Raw genomic sequence first — 13016 nt, 5'->3', positions numbered from 1 at the left:
ACTGTCTTCAATTCCCGATAGGTTGAAGGGGCAACTGCCTACTGGGGCATTGCTGGTCACACAGCAGAGGAACAAAATGGCCAAGATAATACAAAAGGTTGAATTGTCAAACCAGACTCACAGGGATCATAGATCTTACCCAGTACTAAAATGTATTAATAATTCAAAAGATACAGGCAATCCCAAGATATAAATGAAACATGGAGAAACTTGGGACCACCAGTGTGGGTCTCCCTTTCTGCATTAGAACACATTCTTGTTCAGATTTAAAATTTTAAGGAAGGCTTCACTTAGAAAAAAGGGAGACTTTCAGTTATGAAATATCTAATTTATACTCTAATCATTACATAGCCGACTGACAGTTTTCCAGTGGGCCATGCCCCATAAATGCATGAATTTCAAATTTGTTTACCTTAAGCCACATCGATAAGCGTCCTGCTGAAAGCATTTCCTGGGTGATGATTCCCTATTATCTGTCACCAGGAGGTGTACTTAGCACATTTACAAAGAATAATTCCTTTCTTTTAATTCCACCTTACTACCTGTTGGCATCCCACGGAGAAGGAGAACTGGTTGCTGGCCAGTTGCTAACCTCTTCTTTTCCAGTGATGAATCATCCTTTGGCTTTTAAAGGCTTCTATGTGGAAATTAAGCATATCACTTCTACTCACATTCCACTGGCTAAAGCAAGTCAATGGCCAAGCCTGGGATCAAAATGACAGGGAAGTATAATCCTTCCTCAAGGAGGGGAACCAGATATAATTGTTGAGCAGTTCAACATCTACCACAGGCAGCCAATCCACAGTCAGAAGGGGGACCCTGACATACAGATTTGCCTTGTATTAGGATAAGGCTAATTCCTGAAACAGAGAAATCTCTCAATTTCAGGTGTTTACACAAAGAATGCTTATTTCTTTTTCACCTTATAATTCAACATGATATTTGGCAGGTGGCTTTCTACATGGTAATTCAGGATCCCAGTCTCCTTCCATATAATTACTCCACTACCCTTTATGGCCTTAGAGCTCTCTTCCAGCTGGCTAACGGGGAAAGAGGATGGAGAAGTGAGAACAGGTGCTTCTTAAGCGCTTTGGTTCATAAGTGAGACACACAGTTTCACCTACATGCGAGGTTGACTGTATTCCTAGACTGTGCAACTACTTCCCAAGCATGACTCTACACAGTTGAAAGGGAACAAAATCCCTGGTGGAAGCCAGCCATCTCTGCTGTAAGCATTTAAAAAATGAGGCTAGAAAGATCTTTCTCTTGGAAGATCTCAGCTAGCAAACACTAAAGGAATTTTCCAATTTGTGATGGAGCTGTAAGAGCTAAAGGAATATATGTTAGAATTGGGTTGAGTTGTGAATGGGGGAGGGGGTAGCAGCTTTAAAAAGAAGTTTTTGTTTTGTTTTGTTTTTGTTTTTTTATGTAAAGGTCCAAAAATGAGCATCCCAGGGCTAGTACTGTGGCTTGCTCCATAAAGATCTCAGGGATCCAGGCTCCTTCTATCTTATTTTGGATAGCATGGCCTCCGTTCCCAAGGAATGCCTTCTTCCTAAGCCCCGGTGATGATTCCATGTCCAGCTGTCTATAACCAACAAGACAGGACAAAGAAGAGGGTAAAGTGTTCATACCTCCTGTCATTTTCCTTGAAAGGTTCCTGGAAATCACCCTATGATACTTATGTTTATATTCCACTGGCCAGAACTTAGTCATATGGCCAAATCTAGATGCAGGAGAGCTGGAAAATGTGGTCTTTATTCTGGTAGGCCAGACAGTTAACAAGTTAACTGGTAGGGAAAGAACTGCGTGCGTGCTCTCTTTCAATCTCTCTCTCTCTCTCTCTCTTTTTTTAAGAAAGCCTAATGAATGGGATTGGTCATGAACAGCTAGGCTCCTTGAAGATTAACCTCGATGAGAAAGAGTTAAAGAGCATTCAGTTGCTTTTCACAATAAAATCACAGAAAATTTGAATCTTTCCCTGTTATGCAAAAGAGCATACTAGTGGGAATACAGGAGAGAAAGAGAAAGGTCTTGGTGGCATGGGGATCTGGGTACAATGGAGTATTGGTGTCCTAGGACTGCTGTAACAAAGTACAACAAACTGAGTGGCTTGAAGAACAAAAACGTGTTGTCTCACAGTTCTAGAGGCTAAAAGTCCAAGATCAAGGTGTAGGCAGGGTTGGTTCCTCCCCAGGGCTCTGAGGGAAGGATCTGTTCCAGACCTATCTCTCTGGCTTGCAGATGGCTGTCTTCTGCCTGTGTCTCTTCTTATCATCTTCCCTCCACACACGTCTGTCTGTGTCCAAATGTCCCCTTTTTTATGAGGATCTTGTCCCATTAGATTAGGGCTTATCCTGGTGACCTCATTTAACTTGACTTCTTCTGTGTAGACATTATCTTTAAATTAGATTACATTCTGAGGTACTGGGAATTAGGATTCCAGCATATCTTTTTGAGGGGGACACAGTTCAACCCATAACAAATGGTGAGGGGAGGGATGGCAGGGACCTCTACAAATAGCAATGTTTACTATTCAGTTTAAAAGTTCATTTAGAATGAATTTTTTCACTTAGATGTAAATCCCCTCTGTTACCCCGAATCTTCAGTTAATAGTCTGCCACAAGCGTTAGGGGCACTTTGGAGAATGTGACTCTCTGTCTGAGGAAGCACGCTTGGCCGCTTATCCACTCTGCCCATTCTCAAAGCAAGCCTGAAGAGTAAATGCCCCTAAAGCGTCCCTCAGCCATTTCCAGATGATGACATGTGGGTGGGTAAATACAACTTCCTCAGCCCCTGGTTGGGACAATTCTGTGTCCCTCATGGCATCTCCAGATTCCCCAGCAGCACTGACCACCAGTTGCCCACAGTGGTAATGCATGCCTTATTGGCTTCCTTACCCTTCTGACCTCACCTCCCCACTCCCTCATTGGTGTTTCTGGGGGTTAGCTCCCAAGTAAACTACTTGTGATCAAGCCCTAGCCTGAGGATTTGCTGCTTGATGATCCTCAACTTAGACAATGACCTCAAATCTGACACCAAACTGAAATCCAAGAGCTTTCTTAGTATGCTTAGGAAAATATTCTTAATTAATGTCTATTAATGTCTTTGATAACCCCTTGCAGTGGAGAATAATCTGTATCAAAGTCTCTTGTTTCACTCATAGGCTTTCAGCGTTAAATTTGAAAAGGTGGAAACAACAAATAATTGTATTTTCAAAGTTCTTTTTTTTCTTTGCTCCCTACTAGCACCTGAAAACAGATGGTATCCATTCAAATGAAAATGAGGTATAAAAGTGATTTTTATTAAAATTAACATCCAATTTAAGTTTTGCTTTATTATGCATACCACAAATAACTGTGTGAGTTCCCTGTAAATAGGTTGTATACATGACATAATTCATAGTTATTTGTGCTCTACCAATTACATTGAAATTATGACTGGAGTTACCACAGAACCTCAATAATCATTACTATGTAATTTGCAGTTTTCCGAATTGGGGAGCTCTTTGGAAGCTACAAGTAACTAGCCAATTGTTTTTAGAGAGTACAGTAATGACTGTTATTACTGAGGAGTTGAATGAAACTCCTTTTTATGCCCTGAAGATTACTTGATAATTACACTTGATGCTATCATTAAAAAAAAAAAAAGTTAGCAACAGATAAACAGACAGCAAACTAACTATAATAACAGTCCAATAATGTGTGGGCCAATATTGTTGGCTGTGAAAATTAGCACAATCTGCCATTGATTTTTATTTCTCTAATGGGAACACCTGCATATACAAATATACTTAATTAGATGGATTGCCTTGCCCCATGAATGGCATTAGAAGAACAATAAGTGAAATTAAAGGGAAGATTTCTGAGATTTCATTTATTATGTGAAAGTACAATAGGCCACAAAGATGACTCAAAAGAAGGCAGCCCCCCTAGGCTCACCCACAACAAACCTAGCTCCATCTGCCCTTCAAAGTCTTCCTTGAATATGGTGCTCTGACCATCCCAACATCTCCTTTCAGTAACCTGAAACTAGACCCTGGACTAGAATGTATTACTGTGGCCCATTTCTCAGAAAATCTTTATTTTCTATAGATGAAGCCCATTAAAAGATTTCTTACATGTAAGTACTTGAAAGCAGTATTTTTCCTCTACTTTTTTCCCTTTTAAACTAGGCCATAGTAAGCTTTTCCCAGACATTTTTTATGCAGGGAAACACTTCTCCTAAGAAATGACCCCAGGCAAAAGTGTCAGGGATTCAAAGTTTGCTTTCAGTCCCGTTAACATCCCTCTCCCTCTCTCCGCCCCTCACCTTTAGACGTTCAGAGCACGTCTGAGCACAGCTTATTTTTAGGATAGGATCTTGTGCCATCCCTGCGTTACCGTTCCCAGTGATAATTGCTCTGTAAAGTTACCTTTAGGGAGTGAATGAAAGGTTTTCTCCCCATCCTAAATACCTCAGTCAGGGCAAAGGCCCAGGGGCTTCTGAAATCTGATGTCGTGGGCTGCACCTTGTCAAGTTACCCTCCCGCAGCTGTGGGGATAGCCAGAGAAAGTGCACACCGCCCCGACTTCCCTGCTGGACGAATGGAAGTCCCTGCTGACAGCTTCAAGACCGCCTTTGACACATTCATTTTCTGCATCGGCTCGTCCAAAGTAACAGCTCCTGCTTTTCACTGGTAGGTTGCCCTGGGAACCACCTTATGGAAGTCTATTAAGATCTGTTCATATTTTGTCTCACTGCTAGTATTGGCTCCTATTGCTCATTTTAAATAAGACTTCTACCAGCCGGCTCATGGAAACAGCCCTCTTATATTTTTATTCAACTGATAAACTCCTAACTGCTTTATGACAAAACCATTTGATTTAATGGTCTCCAAAAGCACCCCATAAAATGCTTCATGAGTCCTTTCTTGGGGCCAGTATAGCAAGACCTACTAGACTTTCAAAATTCCTGTGGCCAAAGTCTCATGTATTTCTAGAGGACTCCATGTGATGGAAATACTACCTGTAGAAACTCTATGGGCTGTATGGATGAAATGACAGACCAATAAGATGGATAGAAGGGTTCAAATAGACACACAAGGGTACTGCCCAGCTGTCCTTCTCTCAGGAAACTTCCTTCCTCACCCTTCTCCACAGAGTTAGGCCACTGACAGCTGGATCAGTTCTAGCACACCGTCCCGCCAGTCTCAGTGGTTGGTGCAGAAGTGGATATGTGACCCCCAGAGTACTCTCTGGAGTCTTTTCTATGGTAGCTAGATGTTTTTAAACTAGCAAGCCTTCTTCCCATTGCATGACAAGGCCTGCAGGTGGCCTGAAGAACGGGAGGTCCTGCAGAACAGAGAGAGGGAGAAAGAGAGTGAGAGAGTACCTTGATAATATAGTTTGACCTACTGGCTTTAACTGTGCCCAAAGAAGCCAATGCATGTCTTTTTTTTTGTTTTTTCCTTAAACTAATTTGAGTGAGTTTCCTGTCACCTGCCACAAACAGAATTTGAGCTAAGAATCCCATTTGTTTTACAGATGAGTCCACTCATCTAGTTAGTAATGTGGTCAGTTGGAAAGCAGGCTTTAAAAGAATGTGACAGGGCGCCTGGGTGGCTCAGTTGGTTAAACCGCTGCCTTCGGCTCAGGTCATGATCCCAGGGTCCTGGGATCGAGCCCCACCATCGGGCTCCCTGCTCATGCAGGAAGCCTGCTTCTCCCTCTGCCTGTTGCTCCCCCTACTTGTGCTCTCTCCCTCTCTCTCTCTCTCGCTATCTCTCTGTGTGTCAAATAAATAAATAAAATCTTAAAAGAAAAAATAAAAGAATGTGACATGAACCATCTCTTCTTGCTGGGTCAGAGAAGAAGGCCCTGTTGAGAGCTATTTGGATGCTGATTCTGTCATCAGCTCTTCCAGTTTCATGTCAACCAGCTCTCCTTATGTCATTTGAAAATTGGATAAGCAGCCAGGAAATGTCTAAGCCACTATTAATATTCTTAAAACTATATCCCAACTGCAGAAACCTTCCTCCAGAATGACAGTCACCCATTGACCAATCTTCTTTTTATTTATTTATTTATTTAAGAGAGAGAGAGAGAGAGAGAGAGAGAGAGCGCGAGAGAGCTTGAGAGTGCACAGGTGGGGGGAGGAGCAGAGGGAGAGAAACACAAGTGGATTCATCACTGGGTGTGAAGCCCGATACCGGGGCTCGATCCCACAACCCTGAGACCATGACCTGAGCTGAAACCAAGAGTTGGACGCTCAACCAACTGAGCCACCCAGGTGCCCCAATTTTCTTTTGATATAGCTATTCAGTTGCTTACTAATCCACCTAACTACTGTCATGTAATCTGCACTCTTGCTACTCAAAGTGTGGCATGTGGGCTAGTGCCACACTGTGGAGCTCATTAAAAGGCAGATTCTCAGGCCCCACTTTAGACCTACAGAATCAGAATCTGCATTTTAACAAGATGCTCAGGGGATGCACTGTACAATAAAGTTTGAGAAGCATGGATCTTGGTTCCTTACCTTAACACACACACACACACACACACACACACACACACACACACACACAATTTTGCCACATACAGTAGTCCCCACTTACCTGAAGATTTGCTTTTTGTAGTTTCAGTTACTGGCAGTCAACTACGGTCCAGAAGCAGATGACCCTCCTTCTGACATATTTTCAGGTCAATAGCAACCTAAGACTGCATCACAATGCCTACATCATTCACTTCACTTCATCTCATCACATGGGCATTTTATCAGCTCACATCATCACAAGGGTAAGTACAGTACAAGAAGATATTTTGAGAGGGAGAGGGACCACATGCACATAACTTTTATTACAATGTATTGTTATAATTCTATTTTATTATTAGATATGTTAACCTTCTATCGTACCTAATTTATAAATTACTTTTTATCATAGGTGTGTATGTATGGGGAAAAAACATAGCCTATATAGGGTTCAGTACCACCCACAGTTTTGGGCATCCCCTGGGGGCCTTGGAACATTGCCCTGTGGATAAGGGGGACTACTGTACCTTTAGTGAATTTATACATTACATGCCCCTTATCCAGAATTCAGGTACTTTTGTAGAAATAAGGAATACAGTTAGTTTGATGTGTCTCTTGTTGAACCTGTGCAAGCTCGTATTGTAATAAAAAGAAGTATCGCCTGGGCTTAATGCCAAGTTGCTAGAACTAAAGATTAGAGTACTTTTTTTTTTTGGACTTTTTTGAAAATTGGGATCATATTTGCCCATCTCGAGTCTTTCCAAAGCCACCCCAAATATTCTTCCAACACATTCTTCACAGTTCCTTAAAGATGATCAAAGGGGTTCGGCGATTTCATTTGCAAGTGTTTTCAATACTCTGAAACTTATCCAGGTTAGGTCACTCAAGCTAATTTAGAGCATCTAGGTCACTGGATTTCAACCCTGGCTGCACATTAGAATCACCTGAATCATTAGAAGCACAGCCTTAAAACTACTAGTGTTTGGGTCCCTTCACAGGCCAATGGAATCAGCATCTCTGGGGTGGAGCGCCAGCAGGGTATTGCCCCAGGTGATTCTAGTGTGCCAGCAGCGTTAAGAGCCATTGAAGAGAGGGTGGAAGTTTTTTAAAATCTAATTCCCAGTGCCCACAGAATCAGAAGCTCTGTGGTTGGGGAGGCTCAAGCATCAATATTGTAAGCCCCTCAGATGATACTCAGGTGCAGCCGGGACAGAGAACCACGGAGCTGGATGAGCCTATAAGCTCTTCTCCCCTATTCCTCGTGTCAGAACTTGTCCCACCCTTCTTTTTCCTGTCTGAAGGGAATTCACCCTGACAAATTCAAAACGAAAATAGAAGTTCCTGATGCCTTTCATAGAATTTGTTTTACAGTTTTATCTTGGCTTTTCTTTCTTTCCCCCTCAGTACAGTTTGAAATCTTTTTGTTGTTGTTGTTGTTGAGAAGGAAAGAGCACGCATGCACACCCTACGCCAGTGGGGGGAGGGGCAGAAGGAGGGAATCTCAAGTCGACTCCCCGCCGAGCTCGGAGCCCTGAGCCCTACTGGTGCCGTGCTGAGGCTCGATGTGGGGTTCCATCTCATGACCCATGAGATCGTGACCTGAGCTGAAACCAAGAGTCAGAAGCTCAACCAACTGAGCCACCCAGGTGCCCAATGACTGAAATCTTGATTTGACCAGCTTGTCCCTAAAAAAAAAAAAAACACTGTCCAATCCTCATGAAGCCTACCATGTCCTTAGTTTTCAAATCTAGAAATGTTTATGGAGTAAACAATTTATAGTCTACCAGCTTAGTGCAATATACCTCCCAAACTTTTGCCCCCGACCTGCAGGATGGGTATGATTGATACCATTAGGCAGATGAGAAAACCAAGGCTGAGAAAAACTAAATGACTTCAGAACCATATAGCCATTAAGTGCCAGCACAAGGATTTGAATCCAGGTCTCTTTGGCTCTATAGATCATACTCTTTTTCAATATGACATGGTTCTTCTCAAGTTTTTTTTGCTCCTCAGAATTTTATTTTTAATTAAAATCTTAGATTTACAAAGGGTTAAGGCAGGTATTGAGAAATTTTCCGGTATACTAAACTCTTATCACAGATAAACAAGACCAGGCATGGAATATCTGTCACTGATTCCTAGATGAGTTATATTAGCATAACCTTGAAGCAGGCAGTCTATCCCTTTCTACAAGTCATAGCCACAAGATTGGACCTTGATATCTTCAAATGTTTGCATGAGTTTTTGAGCCATGGAAGTACAGTGCTTATAGACACTATATTTCCAACGTATTTTCTAGCTCGTTAAATAATATTTTAAAAATGCTACAATTCCTGGGGCACCTGGGTGGCTCAGTTGGTTCAGTGTCTGTCTTTGGCTCAGGTCATGATCTTAGGGTCCTGAGATCAAGTCCAGCATCAGGCTCCCTGCTCAGCGGGAAGTCCGCTTCTCCCTCTCGCTCTCCCTCTGTGCGCTCTCTCTCTCTCAAATAAATAAAATCTTAAAAAAAAAAAATACTACAATTCCCTGCAGTCCTCTCCCCCCAAAAAGAAATCTAAATAAATCCACCATATCTCACCTGTTAACTAAAGTCTTATCTTATTTCTAAGATTTAGATATAATACAAACCACTGAAAGTATAGTCTTAGATTTAGGTCTAAGAGAGCTAATTGGTCTCCATTTCCAAAGAAGGTAAAACATAAAATGGGTTCCAGTTATATTTGAAGTGCTTAGATTAAATATAAGGAAGTTCTTTATAATGTTAAGTATGGGGAAAAGTCTCTAAGAGACTTGATTAGTAAAATCAGGACTTAAAAGTGAAGAGAGGAGGAATGACAGGCTACTTCTTTAGGGATAGTTTATTTTGCACTGGCAGATCTGGGCGGTTTGAGATGCCTTAGGACAAGTTGGAGGAATCCTGGCCTGGAACCTAGAGAGAGGTAAAAGGAGATCATTTACTCTAAGATAATCCTGGTTATAATAGTTTAGGACTACAGTAAGGTGTTAGAAATGGGAAGTGAGGGAAATGCCTGCCTCTTAAAAGTTAAAATGCCAGAGAAATACATTCTGGATCAGAGCACGTAGGATCAAAGTCACCTTAAGAAGACAATGCTTCCCAGGCTAACAAGGCTCCATTAGAACTTGTTTTCATGTAATTTCGGCTCTTCATCCTTTCTGCTGCCTGGAATGGGTCGCAATGGCTGGAACTCTCAGTTATATTGGATCATGAGATGGCATTGGGAATAGAAGCCGCTTTGATCAATATAGCAAAAAAAAAAAAAAAAATAGCAGGCTGAGTCTCTGAGGACACAAAGCTGCTATAACACCACACCTAGGGGGTCTATTTCCAGACCAGAAACTGTTCTCCATGTTAGCCAGATGTTATGCATTCTTCTGTGATATACAGCCCAACCTAATCCATGCTAATGGAAGTAGAGTTCACATTTTGCTAAGCTCTTGAGCCGTCCCAGCCCAGGACCCCCTGGAAAGCACGATGAAAAGATCAATTCAAGAAAAAGAGTTCAGGAAAAGTATATAGCTGCCAGATCAACTTAGTAGCTGAGGGTGTCACCGAACTGAAAATACTCTGCTAACCAGCTCAGAGATGGTAATATGGCCCTTGGCCTGACCAGAAGAAAATGATTTTAAATCTTACTGGATTTTGGTCCAAGTCCAAGGGAAGCTGGGTGAAGGGACCAGGGGAGCGAGCACTGTTGAAGAGCTCCGTTGCACGAGGGCTAACTGCCTCCTATACAGATGTAAAGATGCAGGAATCAATCCAGAGTGTTACCCAGATCCCAAAACTGAAGAAGTGAGGCCTCTCAATGTCACCTCAAGAACAAACCTTGTGGCAAGGGCAGCACACATGAGTAAGAATCTCTAATTACTTTTTTTAAATTGATCTCAGCTGATCTACTCATCTGGTACAACCTACACTGAATGGAGGCTCTGCATTAGTCCTCTCCTGGCTGTGGGGCTGGCTTCATTATTCCTGGCATCCAGTTGATCACCTCAGAGCCCTCCTCATGAAAGATGTCACTCACACCTCAGAGAAAGGCGCTCTTTTTGTGTAGCATTTTCTGGAGAGGATTTCACCCACCAAATGGGAAGATACAGCTTGTCAGGCAGACTGGTGGAACATTTTTCATGCTCTGAAAGTTTTCTTTCAGCTGTTCAGCCGGCCATGCTCTGGGCCATTTTCAAGACCCACTGAGAGCCAGCGACTGGCTGTGCCCACAGACCGGGCTGACATTCAGCCCTCCTGGTAACACTTCTGTGCTTGAGCCCCCTTCAGAAGGACCGTGTTGCTTGAAAAAGCACAATGAATTGCCGTTCTGGGGTCAGATTCTGACTCTGTGCCTCACTCTGAAGTGGCCTGGGGTGACATCTTCGGGCAAGTCAGTTAATCTTCCAGGGCTTCAGTCCACTTATTTGTAAATAAAGGGTTAAAGTAGTCTTTAAGAACACTTTCAACTTAAAATGTTATAATTTTTGTGGGTTTTCTTATTGGGAATAGAAAAATGTTTTCTTACTGCACATGAGTAATTATTTTTTATTGCTGAAATACCACACTTTGCCAAAAAGCACAAATGTATATTGGAAGAAAGATTAAAATGTAGATCGTCCATATTCTTACCACTGTTACTATTTTGTATATATCCCTACAGACTTTAAGCGTAAGCATGCTAGAAATCTTTTTGCAAAAATTTCACATCCAATCACCTGTCTTGTGGTCTCTTTTTCACTGAACACAATATTCAAAAATTCCTGTGTCAAATATCTATGTCTATATATATATACACACACATACACGCAAACACACACACCATGTGAATGATCACACAGAATTCTAAGAATGGAGTACAATTTATTTTACCAAACTCCTGCTTCTGCTATTATAAATATTGCTATATTGGACGTCCCTGTATATACAGTTGATCCTGACCAATGCAGGGGTTAGGGGCACCAACTCCTTGCTCAGTCAAAAATCCACATATATAGTTTCTGGTTCCCCAAAAACTTAATTACTAATAGTCTCCTGCTGACTGGAAACCTTATTGATAATGTAAACAGTCAGTTAACACATTTATATTATATGTATTAGACACTGTATTCTTATAATAAAGTAAGCTAGAGGAAAGAAAATGTTATTAGGAAAACCATTAGGAAGAGAAAGTACATTTATAGCACTGTACTGTATTTATCAAAACAAAACAAAACAAAACAAAAACACATGTAAGTGGATCCACGCATTTCAACCCTGTGTTATTCAAGGGTCAACTATACATCTTATCTAATTTCTTTTTCCTTTGGAAAAATTCCTAGAAGTGAAATTCCTGAATTTGACACTATCCTTCTTTTAAGGATTTTATACGTATTCCGAATTGTCCTCCAGTAAGTTGTATGGATTTATTTTCTCCAAACAGTAAGTATGCCTTTCCCCATCCTCTCCAATTCCTTCTACATTTTGTCATTCTGATAGGTATACCCTAATCCTTTTTGTTTTGTATTCTTTGGCAACAAGTGGGATTTGTTCTTTTTGGTTCTTTTTCTTGGAGCTTTGTGTATTTTCCCTAGAAAACTGTCTGTCTATGTCCCATGTCCATTTTCTCTGTTGGGACGGTCTCTGGGCTCTCTTGTAATAGGCATAACTGCTGCCACCTTAGTGTAACGGGTTGTGAGACATGGCAGGTGAAAGGGCGAAGAGAGACGGAGTCCCCTAGGAAGGCCTCTAGGAGTCCCTGGAGCTGGCAGGCAAGCCCACGAGCTCCCACATGCCCACCCTGCACCCCCAGCCCCTAGGTAATATGCAGCAGACATGGAGAAGAGGGAGATCTAGATCATGTGCCCCTAAGAATGTGGGGGGACCTGAAGCAGCCCTCGGATGACTACTTGCACCTTGATTGTCACCGTAGGGTCAGGACATGGGGAGATCTAGAACAGTCCAGGAGCCAAGACATAGAAAAAGTGACCGGAAGACAGTGAGCGATAGCATGAGGTGGGGGAGGTATACAAAATGTCCAGCTGCATTCAATATCCACCACATATTTATGCTTCAGTTATCTGATAAATATTTATTGAGTATTTACTATGAGCCAGGAATTGCACTTGCCAAAATAAATAAATATACTACAATAATATTGTTACTTCTGTCATGATTTGGTTTTTGTTTCTTCCTTTTGAAGACTCCATTTTTCAGCATTCAGCAGACTAGGGGGTATTTCATTTGAAATAGCATGTATAGTCAGAACACTGAATGGGATAGGATCTGAATGGATGAGTTAGAATACTCTCCAAGTGAGATGTTGTCTTTATAGAGCCACGTGACTAAGCAGGCCCTGGCGTTGACAAGAGGATTTGCAACAATGCCTTAAATGGTTTCCTTGGCGCTGGAGAGAGTGATGTAACGCCATGGCCAGCCAACTTACCTCATGGGAATGTGCTAAAGGCAAGCTATCAAGTGATTGTTTTGAGTAGTGATAGAAGTAGTAAGAAGCAGCAATGGT

The sequence above is a fragment of the Callorhinus ursinus genome, unplaced genomic scaffold (assembly GCF_003265705.2).
Source record: "Callorhinus ursinus isolate GAN/ISIS: 27379988/994484 unplaced genomic scaffold, GSC_fseal_2.0 scaffold2, whole genome shotgun sequence".
Classification (NCBI taxonomy): domain Eukaryota; kingdom Metazoa; phylum Chordata; class Mammalia; order Carnivora; family Otariidae; genus Callorhinus; species Callorhinus ursinus.
Note: the sequence above shows the minus strand (reverse complement) of the source record.